At 39.6% G+C, this 22,530-nt stretch overlaps 1 pseudogene; it reads left to right on the top strand.

Moving 5' to 3' along the window:
• Positions 1 to 9,989: 9,989 nt before the first annotated feature.
• Positions 9,990 to 10,497, top strand: LOC124981914 (mediator of RNA polymerase II transcription subunit 28-like; annotated as a pseudogene).
• The last annotated feature ends 12,033 nt before the right edge of the window (positions 10,498 to 22,530 follow it).

The following is a 22,530-nucleotide window of genomic DNA, read 5'->3' as shown; positions in this document are numbered from 1 at the left end:
ATCATCAGCTTATCAGTGAGATCATTCGTCCTTTGTTTTTTTGAGATTGGCTTATCTTACTTAGCATGATATTCTCCAATTTCATCCATTTGCCTGAAAATGCCATAATTTTATTATTCTTTATAGCTGAGTAATATTCCATTGTATATATATATACCACAGTTTCTTTATCCATTCATCAATTGAAGGACATCTAGGTTGGTTCCACAATCTGGCTATTGTGAATTGAGCAGCTATGAACATTGATGTGGCTGCATCACTGTAGTATGCTGATTTTAAGTCCTTTGGGTATAGGCCAAGGAGTGGGATAGCTGGGTCAAATGGTGGTTCCATTCCAAGTTTTCTAAGGAATCTCCACACTGCTTTCCAGAGTGGCTGCACTAATTTGCAACCCCACCAGTAATGTATGAGTGTACCTTTTTCCCCACATCCTCGCCAACACCTATTGTTGCTTGTATTCTTGATAATCGCCATTCTAATTGGGGTGAGATGGAATCTTAGGGTAGTTTTGATTTGCATTTCTCTTACTACTAAAGATGTTGAACATTTTTTCATATGTTTGTTGATTGCTTGTAGATCTTCTGTGAAGTGTCTGTTCATTTCCTTAGCCCATTTATTGATTGGGTTTTTTGTATTCTTGGTGTAGAGTTTTTTGATTTCTTTATATATTTGGAAATTAGTGCTCTATCTGAAGTATGAGTGGCAAAGATTTTCTCCCACTCTGTAGACTCTCTCTTCACATTGCTGATAGTTTCCTTTGCTGAGAGAAAGCTTTTTAGTTTGAATCTATCCCAGTTATTGATTCTTGCTTTTATTTCTTGTGCTATGGGAGTCCTGTTAAGGAAGTCTGATCCTAAGCCAACAAGTTGAAGAATTGGACCTACTTTTTCTTCTATAAGGTGCAGGGTCTCTGGTCTGATTCCGAGGTCCTTGATCCATTTTGAGTTGATTTTTGTGCAGGGTGAGAGATAGGGGTTTAGTTTCATTTTGCTGCACACGGATTTCCAGTTTTCCCAGCACCAGTTGTTGAAGAGGCTATCTTTTCTCCATTGCATATTTTTGGCACCTTTGTCTAGTATTAGAAAATTGTATTTATTTGGGTTTGTGTCCATGTCCTCTATTCTGTACCATTGTTCTACCTGTCTATTTTGGTACCAATATCATGCCATTTTTGTTACTATTGCTTTGTAGTATAGTTGAAGGTCTGGAATTGCGATACCCCCTGCTTCACTCTTCCTGCTAAGGGTTGCTTTAGCTATTCTGGGTTTCTTATTCTTCCAGATGAATTTCATGATTGCTTGCTCTATTTCTGTAAGGTACATCATTGGGATTTTAATTGGAATTGCATTGAATCTGTATAGCACTTTTGGTAGTATGGCCATTTTGATAATATTAATTCTGCCTATCCAAGAACATGGGAGATCTTTCCATCTTCTAAGGTCTTCCTTAATTTCTTTCTTCAATGATTTGTAGTTTTCATTGTAGAGATCTTTTATCTCTTTGGTTAGATTGATTCCCAAGTATTTTATTTTATTATTTTTTTCCCGAGGCTATTGTGAATGGGGTAGTTTTCCTAACTTCTCTTTCTGAGAATTCATCACTTATGTATGAAAATGCATTCGATTTATGAGCATTGATCTTATATCCTGCTATTTTACTGAATTCACTTTTGAGTTCTAAAAGTTTTCTGGTGGAATTTCCCAGTTCCTCTAAATATATAATCATGTCAAAAGCAAATAGGGATAGTTTGAGTTCTTCTTTTCCTATTCGTATCCCTTTAATTTCTTTGATCTGTCTAATTGCTCTGGCTAGAGTTTCAAGGACAATCAATGTTGAATAGAAGTGGTGAAAGAGGGCATCCCTGCCTTGTTCCAGTTTTTAGGGAGAACGCTTTCAGTTTTTCACCATTTAGAATGATATTGGCCATGGGCTTAGCATAGATAGCCTTTACAATATTAAGGAATGTTCCCACTATCCCTATTTTTTCTAGTTTTTTGAGCGTGAAGGAATGCTGTATTTTATCACATGCTTTTTCTGCATCTATCGAAATAATCATGTGATTCTTGACTTTAAGTCTGTTGATATGGTGAATGACATTTATTGATTTCTGGATGTTGAACCAAACTTGCATCCCTGGGATAAAACCCACTTGATTGTGGTGCACTATCTTTTTAATATATTTTTGTATGCGATTTGCTAAAATTTTGTTGAGAATTTTTGCGTCGATGTTCATTAAGGATATTGGTCTGAAATTTTCTTTTCTCGATGTGTCTCTGTCTGGTTTAGGTATCAGGGCGATATTGGTTTCATAGAATGAGTTTGGAAGTGCTCCCTCCTCTTCTTTTTCAAGGAATATTTTGAGGAGTATTGGAATGAGCTCTTCTTTAAAGGTTTTGTAGAACTCAGCTGAGAACCCATCTGGTCCCGGACTTTTCTTTGTTGGTAGGCTTTTGATAACTTCTTCTATTTCATTACTTGAAATTGATGTCTTTAAATTGTGTCTGTCCTCCTGGTTCAGTTTAGGTAATTCATATGTCTCTAGAAACCTGTTGATGTCTTGGAGATTTTCTATTTTGTTGGAGTATAGATTTTCAAAATAGCTTCTAATTATGTTTTGTATTTCAATCATGTCTGTCATGATATTTCCTTGTTCATTCCGAATTTTAGTAACTTGAGTTTTCTCTCTCCTTCTCTTTGTTAGTGCGTCTAAGGGTTTATCAATTTTGTTTATATTTTCAAAGAACCAACTATTTATTTTGTCAATTTTTTCCATTGTTTCTTTTGTTTCAGTTTCATTGATTTCAGCTCTGATTTTAACTATTTCCTGTCTTCTACTACTTTTGGTGTTGCTCTGTTCTTTATTTTCTAGGGCTTTGAGCTGTAGTGGTAGGTTGTTTATTTGTTAATTTTTTCTTCTTTTATTGAATGCACTCCATGAAATAAATTTTCCTCTAAGTACTGCTTTTATAGTGTCCCAGAGATTTTGATATGATGTGTCTTTGTTCTCATTTACCTCTAAGAATTTTTTTTATTTCCCCCCTGATGTCTTCTGCTATCTATTTATCATTCAATAGTGTATTATTTAATCTCCAGGTGTTGGAGTAGTTTCTGTTTTTTATTTTGTCATTTATTTCTAATTTCAATCTATTATTTCTGTTTGGTCAACTTTGTTTTCAAGATTAAATATTTTGTCTTCAATGTCTGAAGTTCTGTCTTCCAGGTGTTCTATCCTATTGGTTATGCTTTCTATGGAGTTTTTAATTTGGCTTATTGTTTCCTTCATTTCAAGGATTTCTGTTTGGTTTTTTTTTCAGTATCTCTAACTCTGTTGAAATGATCTTTTGCTTCCTGCATTTGCTCTTTTAACTGTTGATTGGTGTGATCATTCAATGCCTGCATTTGCTCTTTCATCTCATCATTTGCTTCTCTGATCATTTTAATTATGTACATTCTGAACTCCCTTTCTGACATTTCTTCTGCCATGCTGTCATTCGATTTTATTGATGTAGCATCTAGGTTTGATTGGGACATTTTCTTCTCTTGTTTTCTCATATTGCTCAGGTACCTACCCCTCTAGTAGTGAAACTCTGAAACAATGCAGATTTCCTCTATTGACTTATAGTGTCCCTGTAGATTCCCAATAACTCAACTCCTAGCCTTCAGTAGCCTGAAGTCTTGGAGGAACTTGATAATGCAGTGATACACAAGGAAGCTGCCCTCTAGGGGTGGTGGCCTTTAGTGGGAAGAGGCACCTGCACTTGTTGAGCAATGGTCAACCAAACGAGGACTAGACTGCAGGCTGGGTCATGGCTGGTCTGGGCCCGGGTCTCTTGTTCTTCAGCCCTGGTGGGAAAGCTTCACTGGGCAGGGAAGACCTACCTGGTGGGGAAGTCTCTCTGGGTAGCACTCCTCCAAGAAGTTCCCTTCGGTCCAGAACTACCCCTGGATTGGGCAGCCCTCCTCTGTGACGTTCTCTGGGGTCTGGACCTACCACCTGGGCCAGGGAGCCTCGCCCTGCGAGTGAGTCTCTCGCTGGGCCACCCTCCTCTGGGAAGCTGCCTGCGGTCTGGTCCTGCCGCCCGGGCCGGGGAGCCTCGTTCTGCGCCGAAGTCTCTTGCTAGAGGGCCCTCCTCTATAATGCTCCCAAGTTGTCCAGGTTCACCGCTCCAGCAGGGTAGTCTTACTGGGCAACTCTACTCCATGAAGTTCCCTGCGTTCCCGTACCACCGCCCTGTCTGGGGAGCCTCGCCCAATGGGAGAGACTCACCCAGCGGCTCTGAGTTGGTCCCGAGTCTCTCAATACCTCCTCTTTTTGAATCCTGAGTCCTGGAGTGACATGAAATGCAGTCACCCTCTAGTCCACCATCTTGAAAGTCCCTAGAGTTATAAATTATTTAATGACTGATTTGCCCATTTCCTGGTGCTCAAGAGCCAAGGCTGCTCTCTAGGAATTTTGAGCACCACCAAGGCAGAGCAACCAAGGACTCCAAAATGTAAGAGTGAATCCTAGAGCCAAATGCTATGTTTTATTTTTTTGGCAGTCGGTACTAGGGATTGATTGTGAGGCAAGCACTTTACCAACTGAGCTATATCCCCAGTCCCAAGAATTCGAAGCTTTAATAACATTTGGAAGCTCATGGAATGCCAGATGTCCTATTAATAGCCTTATAACTTCCATTTTTCAGCCCCACCCCCACTGAGCCCATCCAAACCTGGAATTTGCCTCAGGACAGAACAGGCCTCTGGGCATAAAAGATGAACACAGACTTTACAGTTCTGTAGGTGAAGTGCCTCCCCTTCTGAGGGGCACAGTCAAAATAAATACAGATAACATCAAATCCAATTCACTCAGTAGGACCCAAATAAACAAGGAAAAACTTCAGTTTAGCCGTAGCAGCCCGGACTTTCTCACCTGGTAGCCACTACCTAGGTTTCAGTCTGAAAGTGTGGTGATGGGGTTGGGGCCACATCACCCTTAACAGCAAAGCTCTTGTGGCTGCAAAAGTGAAACTTTGGGCTAGGTGTGGTTGCACGTGCCTGTAATCCCAGTTACTTGGGAAACTGGGGTTCAAATAGCTGGGAAGGTGAGGATCAAGACCAACCTGGACAAATTAGCATGACGTCTCCCAAAAATACCAAAGGCCTGGAGATGATGCTCCATGGTAGAGCAGCCATGGTTTCAATCCCCACTATCTCTAAAAACAGAAGAAAACAAGCAAACCAAAAAAAAAAAAAAAAAAAAAAAAAAAAAAAAACCAGAAAAAAACCGAACAAACAAAAGACAAAACACTAACAACATGGTGCTTGGGGGGGAGAAATATGATCAAAAGCAATGAGGAACTAATGTATAATTTTTCTTCCAAAAACACTTTGCTATCGCTTAAGAGTTTAAATTCATCAGAAAAGAAAAACCTCTCTACATTGGTCAGCATTCAACACGCACCACTCTAGGGCTAGGTATCCATCCAGTGTGGCCAAAAGATTACAAACAGATGTTGCCTGCAGTATGAAAGCTGCCATTTGAAATAAATCTTCCAGTGATGATATTTTGAATGTTTTAAAGGGGTTTTTTAAAATAAAGATTCACATCAGTGGAAACAAGTTGAATCACACAGATAACTCTGTACATACTCATACATGCAACTGTCATTACAATTAGACTCACTAGGAGATATATTTTCATCCAAAAGGAGTCACTTGAATAAAATGGTCAAAACTGAACTGAAGGAAAAGAGATCTGAACAGGAAGTAATCCCAGATTGTTTCTTATCAGACATTTAAGCATTTACAACATCTTTATCTTCCATTATTTAAATGAAAGCAATTGATTACCACTTAATACAGCTCATACAGATCTTAGTGTCCATTTATTCATTCTTAGTCTGATTCACTTTCTTGAGTATGGAGTAAGGTTATTACCCCTTCTCTTCAAGCTAACGTAGAAGATCCCACTGTAACAAAAACAAAGGTAACAATGTTGAGTACATCCCAACCATGAGGACTTGACGTATCCTGGAAGCTGGTGGATTTTGCTCTGATAATGTAGTCCTAGTGTGGATATAACTGAGAGGTGACTTTAATTCAGAGAATGTTTTCCCATTGTTTTCAAAATATTTGTTGTAAGTGATAGAAACCCCTTTGCTAAAAGATGAAAATCTTCCTTCTCTACAAGACACTTGGCACATCAAGGTCTCATTGAATATTCCAGGCACTCAGCAGGTCTGATCCTCCCTGCCCTCAGCTCTCAGGATCCAGCATCACCTGCTAAGGTGCTCCAGGATGCCTCAGAGGACCTCGGCTCCTGCTCCTGGGTTCATTTTCTAGCAGCATCATTAACTGTGCTGACTGAGACCTAGAACATGGAGTGTCCTTTCAATGTGATGATCAGGTTTGCAGAACCTGAAGTCAAATCAAATAGTGTGTACTTACAAAGAGGATAAGACTGATGATCTGAAATGATTTGCCTGAAGTCAAAATCATTGGGTTACCACATGAATAGGAAGACGAATATCTTCAAGTTTCCCTTTCTTGCCACCTTCAGTGTGTTTTCTTCAACGTATTGCTTCTGGAGAAAAGCACAATTTATAGACTAGAATTTTGGTCCTCTTCCCTGATAAAGAGTAGATTGGCTAAAAGATAGGCATCAGGAGGGTAAAGAAGGAGCCAGAACAGTTCAGAAGGATAAACTGAGCAAATTAGAGCTGCAGTAAGCAGAGGTAAAGGAGCTTCATCCAGAAAAAGGAAATACCTGCTGCTTAAGTAAAATGCTTGTGTTAACTTGATTACCAAATTACCATTTAATTACAGCATTTGGGGGATAATGAGAACATTAGAGTCAATAATAAGTTGAACTGAGTCAAGGATTGAGTTACAAACAGGCTTTATTTATTTATTGTGTTTTTCCATATATGTAAAACATCCAGGGTAGGCAAATCCAGACAAAGATTAGGGTTACCAAAGGTTTTAGTGGGGGGAGGAAAATGGGAAGTGAGTTCTTAATGAGCACAGAGGTTATTTGGGGGGCAATAAACATGTTCAGGAATTACATAGTTAGGGTTGTGTAACATTGTGAATATACTAAAAGCCACTGAATTGTCTACTTTTAAGTGGTCAAAATAGGGAATTTTGTGATTTTTTTATCTCAATAAAAAGTAATTGAGGGCTGAGGTTGTAACTTGGTGGTGGAGCACTTGCCTAGCACATGTGAGGCACTGGGTTTGATCCTCAGCACCACATAAAAGTAAATGCAATAAAGGTTTTGTGTCCATCTACAACTAAAAAAAAATTGAGAAAAAGCACTGAAGACACTGTAAACATTCTGAACAAATATTTTGGTGAATCACTTTTAGCTCACAACTTAATATATACACTGTGCCCTTAAAAATCCCTCTCTTGTCCCACATACTTCTGTGGTAATTTTTCCAATAACAGGAGGTTCAAAAAGGGATTAAGAAATTAGTCCAAAATTCAACCAATTTCACTGAATTTCATAGGACCAGCAATGCAGAGACTCAGGTCCTCTAGGAACCGACAGTGCATTAGGTCTCATACCATTTCCGGCCATTTCTTTTTTTTTTTTTTTAATACTTTTTAGTTGTTGTAGATCTTTATTATTTTATTTATTTATATACATGTAGTGCCGGGAATCGAACCCAGTGCTTCACACATGGGCCACTACCCCAACCCTCCTGCTATTTCAGTAATTCCCACATCAGCAAAATGTAGCTGGCCATGTCCCTCTATAGAGTTAGTCTCATTTTCTACAGAAATTTACCCAAAACAGGTAAGCAAGTGCCATTTGCAAGGCTCTGCAGGGTCCAAAGGAGCTTCCACACTTAGTGTACCAGGGCTTTCTCTTATAACATTTAAATACTGGTTTGCTTGCAGGCCACATTTCACAATGACTGAATGCAGCTGACAACTAGTAATCTGTAGTGCAAAACAAATATTACATTTATAAATAATAGTCTTTCTTGAAAAAAATTATTGTCCTGAACCCTGCGACAAAATTAAATTGCAAACTATAGACTATTAAAGTCACTGAAGAAATCTTAACACTCAAATGTACTAAGTAACTACTACTCACCCCAACAGCATTATAGCAAACTGTGTTAAAGACAAGAAAGATTTCTTTGGGAATTTTTGGAAGCCAGTACAGTTAAGTTTGAATTAGTGCTACCTAGACTAAAATCTCTTTTAACAATCTCTGCACACTTTAGAAGTCAAAATCACTCAACTCACTCACGGCGATCAGGTGGCACCCATACTGGAGCCTGCTAGAAAGGAAAAGTGTCCAGTGACATATGACCATGGCAGCTTGTGATGAAGACTGAGGACTATCAGAGCTGATTTTGTTTGCTTTGCTGTCATAAGTACTTTGCTTATTTATACTGTTGTTCCAAATGTAGCAGCTCAATTCTATTATTATTATTATTATTATTATATTATTATTATTATTTTGGCACCAGGGATTGAATGCAGGGGTGCTTAACCACTGAGCCACATCCCTAGCCCTTTATTTTTTATATTTTTTTAGTTGTAGATGGACACAATACCTTTTTTTTTTATTTATCTTTTTATGTGTTGCTGAGGATTGAGCCCACACATGCTAGGCAAGCACTCTACCACTGAGCCACAACCCCAACCTCTAGCCCTTTGTTTAATATTTTATTTTGAGGTAGGGTTGTGCTAAGTTGCTTAGGGCCTCACTGAGTTGCTAAGGCTGGCTTTGTACTTGTGATCCTCCTGCCTCAGCCTCCCAAGCTGCTGGGATTACAGGTATATGCCACCATGCCTGGACGATTCTCTCATTATTTTTAACCCAACAGGAAAACTGATTGTCTCTGATTGTTTGTAGTTATGGGCATATTTTTGAAAGTTCATTAGAAAGTGGAAACAAGAGAGCAATTCAACTAACACTCTTTCATTAATTTAATTAATTTTATTTTATTTTGGTACTGGGGATTGAACCCAGGGGCACTTAACCACTGAGTCACGCCCCAGCTTTTTTTGTATTTTATTTAGAGACAGGGTCATGCTAAGTTGCTTAGGACCTTGCTAAGTTGCTAAGGCTGGCTTTGAACATGTGATCCTCTTTCATTAATTTAACTGTTTTCATTAACTGACCTAACCAACATTCATTTAACATCTACACATACAAAAATACAGAAGTAGTAACAGCAATTAAGACTCCCGAGGAGTTTACAAATTAGCAGTGGGTTGATTAAAATAACTTACTTTGACTTTGAATAAAATACAATATGATACAGAATTTTTCAGATCCTAATGACGTGCAACACAGAAATTCGGTGTGATGAACCAAAAATTGACCCTGACATCAATGGTACACTCAGCTGGCATATGCCTTGTCTCTTCCTTCTCCACCACCACCCTCCACCAAGATTCTCTCTCTTTCTGTCTTTTATTTTTTCCAATTACAAAGTACACCTTGCTTGATATCTGATTCTAGCCATAAGCCACAGATTAGAGACTATATAGATAGTCTGAGGACTATCAAAGCTGATTTTGTTTGCTTTGCTGTCATAAGTACTTTGCTTATTTATACTGCTGTTCCAAATGTAGCAGCTCAATTCTATTATTATTATTATTATTATTATTATTATTATTATATTTTGGCACCAGGGATTGAATGCAGGGGTGCATTCACATGGTAAATCTTTCAACTGCACAAAGAGATTATATCTTTGGGCAATATTCAATCCAAGGATAGAAATGATACCCCGAGTCCCTGTCTCTGAGGTTTGCCCACCTTATCCCCCAACTCCACTTCCCTGAGAGGAAGTGACCCCATCCCCCCTTTTCTCCTATAATAAATGCAGTATTTTAAAAACCAGCCTGGGACTGGGTTTGTGCCTCTGTGGTTGAGCGCTTGCCTACCATGTGTGAGGCACTGGATTCAATTCTCAGCACGACAAATAAATAAATAAACAAATAAAATAAAGGTTCATCCACAACTAAAAAATATATAGATGTTCTCCAGGAAGTCTCTGGGGCCGCCGCCACCCCCACCGGGACTCCCAGGACAGGCTTCCCTTCTCCACGAAGTGCCTGGTGCGCGGAGAACTAGCAGCACCTTGGTGGATGAATTAGAGTCATCATCCGAGACTTGCTTTGCTTCTCTCGTGAGTCAGGATTATGTCAATGGCAACGATCAGGAAGAAATTCGAACTGGTGTTGATCAGTGTATCCAGAAGTTTCTAGACATTGCAAGACAGAATGCTTCTTTCTAGAGAAAAGATTGCAGTTGTCTGTCCAGAAACCAGAGCAAGTTATCAAAGAGGACGTCTCAGAACTAAGGAATGAATTGCAGTGGAAAGATGCGCTGGTGCAGAAGCATTTGACAAAGCTAAGGCATTGGCAGCAGGTGCTGGAGGACATCAATGTGCAGCACAAAAGCCAGCCGAAGTCCCTCAGGGCTCCTTGGCCTACCTGGAGCAGGCTTCTGCCAATATCCCTGTGCCTCTAAAGCAAACCTGAGAGGGGTCTGGCCTACAAGGTAGCCTCTTGAAGACAGTTTCACCAAATCTCTCTGTGTGGATGTGACATTTTAGAAGAATTATTTGCCAGGGAATGAGTTGGTGTTAATTTTGTTTCCACCTAAAAATTTCCCTGATTTTTGTGAACTGTTAATTACTTGATTAGTTTATAAAATGTTATGGCTTGGTGAACCAAGTGAGGTTTGGTTTTATTTGTAGCAAAGTTTAGACTTAGTTTGATGACACAGATTCTTTCTTTCTTTCTTTCTTTTTTTTTTTTTTTTGCTTGTTTTTAAAATTTTTATATGACTTTTATATAGTTTTTTCTAGTTGTTAGTTTGTTATTATCTGAGGGGGAAAATTACAATACTCCAGAATCAGGAGAAGGAGTTTGTTTTAGTCCTTTAACACTTACTACCCATTCATGATAGTAGAGAAAAATATGTAAATTTGCCGTCTCAAGACTTTGAACTACATCAGGAAGAGGAATCTAATGCAATGTTTGTAATGCTTCCATAGTAGCGCAGATATTTTGTAAATTTTTTTGTAAATGGGTCAGAAAAAGGGTTAAAATATGCTGTTAGTGTAGTAATATTACAGTAGATTCTTAATTTGATGCTGCCTTTTGTTTAGGTGAGTTTGTGTTGTGTGGTGTTGCCTGTTTGATGGGGAGCTGTATTAGGAGCGTGCTGTGCTAGATGCCTCGCAGTAATGAACCAGTGTGAGTAACAAAGGAGACCCAGTCTCTAGCACAACAGCTGGGACACAGGTGAAGTACGAGGGGTCAAAGCTTGGTCTGATTCTATTTCTTTTGAATTTTGTGGTGTTTGCTTGTGTTTTGTTTTATTTTTTGAAGAAAAGGCAGTTTATATGAAGGAAGAGTCTTGCTCATGAATTTGATTGCCAGGGACTAGGGCCTTGGGGTGGAGATGACCTACAGAGTGAACCTCGGCTCCTTCACCTCCATAGAGAGCCGGGGGCTCCTCTTGTTGAAGGAGGTTTTCTGTTCTCTGTTGTATGCTTTTCTTAGATTACATCCCTTCAGCCAGTACAGACACTCCACTGTCTTCTGAGTAGTCGGTAGGTCTGTAGTTCTTTTGTCCTCTCCGACAAGGAAGATCCTTCCCCACATGCTTTGATATCGACTCTTGTTCCTGGTCTGGCCTGGATGCCCCCTGGTCGAGAAGCCTCCACTCCATTCCAAGGCACAGGACTTTCATTCCTTCCACTGCCTTGTGGGTTAGTGTATGGTATTTGTTTCTGTGCCTCTTGCTGCATTGTATGCTCATGGGAAATAGGCATTACTCCTATTAGGCACTGAATATACACAAAATGTATTTTACATAATACTTTGTTCTCACTTTGTGTATATATATATATGTGTGTGTGTGTGTATATATATTACTCATTTTGTTTGTGCACTTTGAAGATGATATTTGTTTTGTAGGACTATGACCTGTGTTGATCAGCCTGAGGCTAGCATATCCCCTTGGATGGAATGTATAAGTCGAAACTTAAAAGTTATTTTTTACTCATAAGGGTTTAACCTGGTCATCTTATGCTAATTAGAAGCTCTGATTGGCAGCTTTAGGTTTCTTGATTAAAATCCTAAATAAACTAAGTTTGAAGCAGTCTTTCAATGATAAAGGTGTTTTTGGTGAAAAGATAGGGAACTGTTCCACTTGGTGCTTAGTGAAAATGTTTTGAATTAGTGTGTATACAAGTTATTGTCATTTCTTTATATTAATTCAGAAGTTTTCTGTAAAATAAATAACAATTTTTCAATATTAAAATATATATATATTAAAAAAAAACCCACCAGCCCATTTGGCTATGATCTATAACACACCTTGAACACCAATTGGTGTGTTTAGAAGATGTCCACGGTAGCAAAGTAAGAGGTGAATCAGGGACTAAACCTGCACAAAAACACTCTTGGGGAGTGGGTCTACAAGGGAGCCAAGGAATCAGGGACAGGGAGATTTCCTCAGGACTAGATTGGTCAATTGGCTTTTAAAATCAACCTGAGTCAGGGTTGAACTTGAACTTCATCTGGAGACCCCTGAGCATGCCCAGGTGTTGGGCAGCCTAGAGGAGGAATTAAGGACACAGGCTCCAGATCAGACTGTTTGATTTCAGATCCTGACTCAATGCTTAACAACAATGGCAACCCCTCTGTGACTGTAACTCCTCATGTGTAGCTAGAAGAACAGAACAGCGCCTACCTCTTGGGAGTAATAGGAGAACAAGATCACAATTAAAGAGCTCAGCCCAGTGGTTAGCTCACAACAAACTCTGAGTAAATGCATGCACTCTATCTACTCTTTTCAGGGATTTCCTGAACTACCAGTCAGTTCCTAAACTGAAATGTCAACATGACAACTACTACTATTTGGCTGGACCCTAATGGTGGACCCACAAACATCCCTATGAGGGAGTGGTATTATCTGCATTTAGAGTTGAAGAATAGAAGGTTGGAAGGATTCAGAAACTTATCCTAACTATTCAGTTAATAAGTGGTAGAGCAATTAGAGCCTTGATCGCATCCTAATAAAGTGTGCATTGTTTTATCTACCTCCAAAACTTGAAAATATTTAAGGATAATGTTTCAATCCCCTAGCAAAAGTGTGTGTGCCTTACTACTGAGTCACATCCCAGTCCTTTTTATTTTGATAGGGTCATGTCTATTGCAAGTGATCTTGAACTTGCCATCCTCCTGCTTCAGCCTCCCGAATTGCTGGGATTGCGGATGTGGGCCACTGTGCTAGAATAGCATTGCCACCTGTTGAAAGAAATTGTTCTTTTAAAATTCCCCAGTCTTCTTCCACTAAATTAGCACAATTATCTATAAAATCAGAAAAATCTGACAAATTCTGACAAACTATTAAAACTCCCAAATTTGTTTTTTTAAAAATATTTTCCTAGTTGTTGATGGACTTTTATTTTATTTATTTTTATGTGGTGCTGAGGATTGAACTCAGTACCTCACACATGCTAGGCAAGCACTCTACCACTGAGTTACAACCCCAGCCTTCACTTTCTTAATAGAATACAAAACAAAATGATTGGGTAAATCGTTGAAACCACTTTAATTAAATGGCTTTAGAAGTTCAGAAGTACTCTGATCTCTGGTATATCTGTATATCAAGTGATTTTTCTTTGACAATTTGTGTTTGATCCTGCAGAAGAATCCACATACTCTAATTGGCCTGTGTAACATCTCTCTTTCCCTATGTTGCTAGTGTGAACAAAATTGGTAAGAGAGCTGAGGTTGTTACTCTGTGGTAGCATGCCCACCTGGGATGCATGAGGCCCTGGGTTTGATATCCTCAGCACCACATAAAAATAAAATAAAGGTATTGTGTCCACCTACAATTAAACAAAATATTTTAAAAAATTAACAAGAGATAATAGTCACTCCAAATATCCTCTCCAACCATCTCTTACACTATTTTGGAAAACTTGCTGTCACTGAAGTGCTCTAAAAGAAGTGTGTCATGGTAACTGATCTCACAGGCCATCTTTTGCAACTCTCAAACTGAGATCCAGAAATATTCTATTTATTCAGATTTATATCTTCAAATACTTAGAGACCTAAAAGTTTCAAGGAAAACTGGTACAAAGAATGCCAAAGACTATTTTTAAAAAAGGAATAACAATTTGAACCAATAATCTCTCCCACCCCTAGTACTGGGGATGGAACCAGGGACTCACACATGCTAAACAAGTGCTTGGGTTACATTGCTAAACAATTGGGTTACATGCTAAACAAGCGCTTGGGTTACATTTCTAGCCCTTTTTATTTTTTTTAATTTTATGATTCTATCTTGCTAAATTGCCCAGGCTTGTCTCAAGCTTGTGATTCTCCTATCTCAGTCTCACAAGTAAGCAGGATTGCAGGTGTGTGCAGAGGTCCGTTGTTGTCATTCTAAAGCCAGTAGAGACAGCAATAGAAAGCTATACTCTGCTTCTAGCTCTGAAGTTAGTTATGTTTAAGCTGTGTGCTCTTAATTGAGTCCATGTTTTAAATTGCATTTCAGTTAATTATTCTTTTATTTTGCCCTCTCATTGCACTTTGAACATACCTCCCTCACTCACTGCACACAACGTGCTGTGGAGTTATTTACTTTTATTCTCTTTTAAAACAAGTCTGAACTCATAAGGGCCTATATTCTATTCAATGTTGTATACTTAGTGTGTAGCATGGTGCCTAGCACAACACATGCAATCATTTAAGGCCTATTGTATACTAACATTAATCTCTGAGAGACTAAAATAGCATTATAGATATTACTCATTTTTTTTTTCATTTTGTGGTGCTGGGGATTGAACCCAGGGCCTTGTGCTTGGGAGGCAAGCACTCTACCAACTGAGCTATCTCTGCAGCCCGATGTTACCTATTAATCATCAGAAATTCCTTATAAAATGGGTCAGGTGTAGTGGCACATGACTCTTATCCCAGCAACTGGGGAGTTTAAGGCAGGAGGATCACAAGTTTGAGGCTAGACTTAGCAACTTAGGGAGACCCTGTCTCAAAATCTAGAAAAGGCAGGGGATGTAGCTCAGCAGTAAAGTGTCCCTGGGTTCAATTTTCAATTAAAAAAAGAAAGAAAGAAAGAAAAGAGAAAATCCTTATAAAATGAGTAGGTACTATTAATGATTTCATTAGTAAATTTGAGCCTGAAGAATAGGTAGGAAAGTGATTTCTCTAAGGCCATGTTGTTAGGCAAAAATAAACACTAGTGGGTCATTCTGCTTATCTTGGAAAATGAAGAGAAAGAATATGAGTTGGGTTGGGTGGGGTGCTGCATACCTGTCTTTCCAGTTACTCAGGAGACTGAGACAGGAGGATCACTTGAGCCCAGGACCAGCCTGGGAAATAGTGAGACCCCATGTCAAAAAGCAAGAAAAAGAAGATGAGTTGGTGCTACCTATGATCACTGCTCCACACACCAGAAGCATCAGCTTTGCTATGCCACACAGATGCTTAAAGGGCTTATAGAATTATGTCACTCTCATACAATAGGGAAGACCAGTAATTATGACTGAGACTCTTTCATGTCTACAGTATAGAAGTTGGAACTATATGACCAAGTTCAAATTTGATGAAATTTATGTCTATGATTGAAGTAATTAGGACAATTTACATATAGCCATGTTTCTTTTTCTTTCTTTTTTCTTCTGTTTCTTTACTTTTTTTTCAATGGTGCTAGGGATCAAACCCAGGACCCCACATATGCTAAGCAAGTACTCTACTCTTGAGACACACCCCAATCCTTTCCATTTTCATTTGATGTTTCCAAATTTAAGATGTCAAGATTAGGCCAGGTGCGGTGGTGCATGACTGTGAACCCAGCAAATCAGGAGGCTGAGGCAGGAGGAATGTGAGTTCAAAGCCAGCCTCAGCAACTTGAAGTCCTAAAGCAACTCAGAGAGCCCCTGTCTCCAAATAAGATACCAATATGGGCTGGGGATGTGGCCAGTGGTTAAGTACCACTGAGTTCAATCCCTGGTACAAAAAAAAAAAAAAAAAAGTCAAGATTATCTTAAATGAGGTCATGCAAAGCATTTCAGTGGATACAACAAACATTTTTCCCCTTCAGTTTTGCTACTTCATACAATGGCATGATCAACAGAAAATTGTCTGGCATTTGCTTGGTTGGAAAATGTCATTGCTTTATAAAAACAACAGCATGCAGGGCAGTTTCTACTTTGTCAGTCAATTTACAATAACCACTTCTTTGCTGCTTTTTATTTAAATAAGGATGCACATGGAACTGAAAATTTAGCTGTCCAATTTTATTCCACTACTTCACAAATAAACACAAAGGGGCTAGGATGTAGCTGAGCTCTAGAGCACTTGCCCAGCACACATTAGATCACCTGTTCAATGTCCATCACTGGAGGAATAAGGAAACAAACAAGCAGAACACAAATAAACATAAAGGACAGTGTCAATGTGCTGCAAATCTTGAAATAGTAGGCATTATTTGTTATCCTTATTAGATTCAACTCTTTAGACTGAAAATGTGTACTTTTTCTCTTAAGAGCCATAAATTTCCCTAGTGTTTTTCCTCTAATTTTGCTGGTCTGGATTCCAGAAGAAAAGTGAAGAACTCCTCCTGTGAAATGTAAAAGTGAAAACTGTAAAGTACTCTGTTGGATTATACAAATGTTTGCCAGTTGTATAAACTGCAGACAGTTGGTTTGCTAAATGACACTGAAGAAAATCCCAACCTAGTGGCATTACTTAGGCCAATTTTTTATAACCAAAGAAAATTATACACCAGCATTTGTAGGCTAACTATTAAGAGGTAGATGACACTGACACATAAAAGTGCCAAATACATAGTCCAAGAGTTTATAAACTAAGTTCATGCATTATTACCTCTAAGAGTAAATAGCATGTATAAGATAAATCCCCTCAAGTACTTACAATAGCATTTCAGGTGGAATCAGTCATATACAAATACAATCCAGTTTCTCTGCTGGGTGAAGTATATAATTTAAAGTAATTTTAGAAAGTACTGAGAAGAAAACTCTTAGTCTTTCAGTGATTGATAGTGATTTAAAAGCTTTCCTTGGCTGGGGGCAGTGGCACACATCCATAATCCAGCAGTTCCTGAAGCTGAGGCAGGAGAATCTCAAGTTCAAAGCCAGCCTCAGCAACAATGAGGTGCTAAGCAACTCAGTGAGATCCTGTCTCTAAATAAAATATGACATAGGGTTGGGGATGTGGCTCAGTTGCTGAGTGCCCCTGAGTTCAATCCCTCGTAGCCTACCAAAAATAAAAGAGTAAAAAATTTCCTTGAGGCTGGGCTTGTGGCTCAGTGGTAGAGTACTTGCCTAGCACATGTGAGACACTGGGTTTGATCCTCAGTACCACATAAAAATAAATAAATAAAAAAGGTGTTGTGTCCATCTACAACTAAAAAAATTTTTTAAAGAGTTGTCCTTTTAAAAAATCACCCAGAATGTATGACCTCTGTACAAAGAAACAAAAAAATTCTAAATTATCATGTTTGATTATATTTTATTATATAATTTAGAATGAAACATAACTGGTTAAAAGTTTTCCAATTTTACTCATTCCATTGACAGCATTTTTATTTTAATTTACTTTATTTATTTTTTATATTTTTAGCTGTAGATGGACACAATATCTTTATTTATTTTCTTATATGGCACTGAGAATCAAACCCAGTGCCTCACACATGCTAGGTGAATGCTCTACCACTAAGCCACAACCCCAGCCACTATTTTATTTTTTTTTTACACATGAAAATACAAGTGTTATTTAATAGTCTGTATATTTACCTAATAGTACTTTGCTTTTTTGATTATAGTCTGATAAATTATGTTTCATATAAATAATTAGTAACCAATAAGCAAATTCTCATAAAACCAAAATATCTGTAAAAAGCAAACATTTCAACAATTATCAGATTGTACAGTTTTTTAATTCATTATTTATTTTTCTTTTTTTTATAGCTTTATTGAGGTAAAATTTAAGTACAATAAAATGTATATATTTGAAGTATACAATTTGATCAGTTTTGACATGTATGTAACCAATACAATCAAAATAACAAGCATTTCCATTACTTTTTTAAAAATTTGAAATCATGCAGACTGTGTTTCCTACATGATTTATTACATTAGAAATTAATCACCTTAAGATATATGACAGCATTTGTTAGGGCAGGACACCCAAAAAATTCTCACAAGACAAAGTCTCACATTCAGTAAGCAGAGTTTGTTGACAGGAATGGCCTGCCAGGTTGCCCAACAGAATGGTGCAGCAAGCAAGGTTGCAAGAGAGGTTTATATATCTTAGGACAAGGAACTAGAGCAGGATAGTAGTTTACTCAAGGTGCAGGTGGTTTCCAAAGCTGCACAAACCTTTTTTTTGTGGGTAAGGGCTGTTAAGGATGGGGTGTTTCAAGAACAGGGTGCTGTTAGTTCCTGTTTCTTAAAACGGGGTACAGACTAGAAAATGGAGGCACCTTACAAGATGGAGCTACTCTTGTTAAGGATACTATCTATTATTCTCCCCCTTTTTGTTATAATACAAGGAAATGGGATGATGGTCAATCTTCTGTAACTGCTTCCTGCTGAGACAGGGCATTGAAAGTCAGGTCTTATAGTAAGCAGAGAGTTGATGGTACTTTCCCAAGAACAGAGGGTTGACTGGTGGGTGAAGACTTTCACTAGTTCCTGGAAGAATTTTTGGTGGCAACTGAATAGGGATGGACCTATGAGAGCAAGCATAAAAATCATTATTAGGGGTCTGATGAGGGGAAACCACCAAGGGCCAGATACCTTCAAGAAAGTTCCAGAAAGATGCTTGTTGGCTAATCTGGCAGTGCTTTTCTATATTAGCTCTAATTTCTGCTATCTTTCCAAGGACCACTTGGGACTGATTTGCATAGTAGCAGCATTCTTCTCCCAGAAAGAGGCAGGTTCCTCCCTTTCCCTCAGTGATGAGATCAATGGCTTGCCTGTTTTGGAGAACAACTGAGGCCAGAGAAGTTATCCATTGTAATGTTTCAAGGGAATAAACTACCCTTTTGAGGTCATCTGCAACTTCCTGTGACAATGTATGGTATAGATGGGTGACTGCTCCTATACTGGCAGTACCTGTTCCTATGGCAGCAAAGATGCCTGAACTGATGAGGATGGGGGCAGCTATTGATGGCTTAGGCCTGTTAGGCCCCAGAAAGTAATAGGGGGTGAAGTTGAGATCAAGGGCTATTTCCATCTCGCCTTCAGAGTAGACAGTGATGTCCAGAGAAAGGAACATGGTGAGGCAGGGAACAGAGGGAAATAGGGGACCCAAGCACAGAAGCACAGTTTGTGCACAGAGGAAGAAGATTCCTCGATCTGCCTATGTGGAAGAATTAAAGGATATAGTAGAATTTCATAGGCCTGTGGAGGTATTAGTGACTGGGCATAATAAGCAAAAGGTGGACTGTGTCTGATGTAGCGAGACATTGGAGTATATGGGAGTAGAGTTATACTGAGCAGGATGGTAGATGCTAGTCTGGTTCCATGTTAGAGAGAGAGGGTATGCCACCATTAAGGATTGAGCTATGGGGATGCACAGCTAGCAGGAAGAGTTAGCATATGAATTAGTGGTGTTGACTAAGTGGAAATGTTCAGGAGAAGTGATAGGATGGGTATGGCTTGGAAGGAAGAAGAATTTTTAAAGTCTGTTGGATCCTTTTAATGGGGGAAGGTGGGGGTGGCTGGATATAAGTTTCTAGGATCTTTATAAGGCCATAAGGTTCTCTGCCTTTACTGTCCACCCGTATTCCAGCCTGTACAGCAGTGCTCCATAAAGTATTGGAAGGATCTTTTATTTTGTACATAATTGGATTGCATCGAGACAACTGGCAACCCCTGAGGTGAGAGGGAGGAGATGGAGGTTTGATGTAAGGGAGGCAGAATGGGAGAGAGGGCAACTCCAGTAGGGACAGTATCCTTCCTGTGAATTGTCACAATCGGCATGTTTTCCTTTTTGTTTATGCTTGAAGCATATGTACTTATGATTTGTGGCATAACTATGTTCCCAACTAAGACCCCCGCAGGAGCCATACCCAGTGGTGGGTGCACATGCATCAAAGTATAAATCTATATCCTCTGAGCAGCCAGAAGTGGAGCATTTGGCTTGGTTTAGAAGTATGGGGGGATCAAATCCTGTGGCATAGACCTGGAAGGCGTAGAAGTCTGCTGAAGCCTGAGTAAGAGGTAAAAAGCAAAGGAGAAGGAGTGTATTTCCTCAGGAGTGAAGCTGCTGAGGGTTCCTTGGAAGTGTAGGTCTGTAACACATTCTTGGAAAGAGGGAAGTTGGAAAAAGGGAGAGTGAGATAAGATGAAAGTGGGGCTAGCTCATTGCAAAGAAGGTATATGAAGCAGGGGAGTGGGAGGGCAACACAGGGTATTGGCTGGTGGTGTTGGAGAAAAGTAACAAAGCCAAACTAATATCAAATAAACCCTTGAAAGCCTATATAAGCAAGATTTTAAAAGTATAAATGGAATTTTTTTACTAAGAGTCCAATCAATAGGAGTTACTGTTATCAAACCTGTAGCAAAAACCAAGCAGAGAACTATATATATGGCTAGAATTAGGGGGTGGCGATGCACTACAGTATAAGAGTTGTTTTAGAGGGTAAAAGAGTCCATTTATCCTGGTGGTTGTTAGAACATCTGGGATCTCTATGGAGAGGTATCAGTTGGGTCTTCTGGGATGTCCCAGAGGCACAAAATGTGGTTTCAGGTGGGCCCTGTGAGAGTAGATCAATAAGGGGTCTTGGATAAGGCCATTTGGAGGTTATGGAGATGAACCTAAGATGATTGACCCTCTAGCTTAGCTGCAGCAGGGGCAGTGAGAATGACCTTAAATGGGCCTTTCCACTTTTCTTGTAAGATTCCTGGGTTGTGAGGAGAGGACAGATACACTAAGTCTCCCACAAAGACGACAGGTGTGGTCTCATCAGATGAAGGGAATGGGTGTGGAAGGTGGGTGTGTGCCATTTTTCCAGAGGGCTGCTCTAAGATAGGCAAAAAGAGACTTAAGGATTTCAGGGGGCACTGATGGGGAATGTGGCTGAAGGGAAGTGGGAATGAAGGGGCATCCATATAGAAGCTCAAAGGGGATGAGCATGAGGGGTTTCTTTGGTATAGAGCTCAAAGTCTAAGAAGGGTTAAGGGAAGGAGTTTAGTCCAATCTAAGTGTAACTCGAGGGAGAGTTTGGTGAGAATGGCTTTAAGGGACCTGTTGCTAGGTTTGAACTTTCCTAAAGATTGGGGGTGATAGGGAATGAGAAAGTGTCATTTAATTTGAAGTGCCTTGGCCAGCCCTTGTGTAACTGATGAGGTGAACTCGAGGCCATTGTCAGACTGGAGTGAGGCTGGGAGGCCGAATTGTGGAATCTCTGGACATGAATGGATAGGAGGAGTACAGGTGTTGGGGTCTAGTAGGAGAGTAGCAGTGTTGACTGGGGGACATGTGGCAAAGGTGAGAGTTGGGTCTTCTATTAGAGAAACCTGCAGGGTCAATATTCTGGAGGGTGACATGGTTTTAAAGCTTTTTGTAGGTAAGGAGTTCAGATAGGCTGTTATGAGAGAGAACAATTAAGGGTGACCTGAAAGTTAGTTTTTTACTTTCTTGTATTAGGAAGACTGCTGATGCAAGGGCATGAAAGCAGGGGGCTCATTCCTGAGTGGTAGGGTCCAGTTGTTTTGAGAGATAGGCAATGGGGGCAAAAGAGGAGCCCAGTTGGTAACCAAGGACACTAAGGGCAAAACCCTGTCTTTCAGAGGCATATAGGATAAAGGGTCTTGAGAGGTCAGGCAGCTGTAAGGTGAGGTCCTGTAACAAAGTTTGTTGGAATGCCTGAAAGGAAGTAGTGACCACATGGGTGGGTTAAGGGTTTCTTGTAGTGAACTCTTGGTGGTCTCAAAGAGGGGTTTAGCCAGAAGGCCAAAATTAGATATGCAGGCCCTCAGGTATCCTGCTGGCCCCAAGAAGGATAAAATCTCTGATTTTGTAGTTGGGGGTGGGAGAGAGACCAGTAAGGCCTTGCAATCAGCAGTAATGACCTTTTGGGTTGGTGTAATGGTTAAAACTAGGTAGGTTATCTGGGTATAGGAAATTTGGGTCTTTTGAGGAGATATCTGATATCTATGGTTTCCTAGGAAATTAAGAAGGAGGATGGTGTGTTGTTGGTCAACCTTCAGGAGGGACTACATATTGGAGTGAGAGATCTGGGGAGAGATCTAAGGTGGCAAGGTCCTTGGCCAGGGCTTGGCCAAAAACATGGGGACTGTCTCAGAACCCTTGGGGGAGAACCATCCAAATGAGTTGTTGGGAAACATGGACATCTGGATTAGTCCATGTGAAAAAGCAAATAGGTTTTGAGATTGTTGGTGGATTGGGATAGAGAAGAAGGCATTCTTAAGGTCTAGAACAGTGAAATATGTGGTGGAGCTAGGGATGAGTGACAAGAGGGTGTAACGTTTGGGAACCACA

The sequence above is a fragment of the Sciurus carolinensis genome, chromosome 4 (assembly GCF_902686445.1).
Source record: "Sciurus carolinensis chromosome 4, mSciCar1.2, whole genome shotgun sequence".
Taxonomy (NCBI): Eukaryota; Metazoa; Chordata; class Mammalia; order Rodentia; family Sciuridae; genus Sciurus; species Sciurus carolinensis.
The sequence above is the reverse complement of the archived record's forward strand: the minus strand, read 5'-3'. Positions and strand labels throughout refer to the sequence as shown.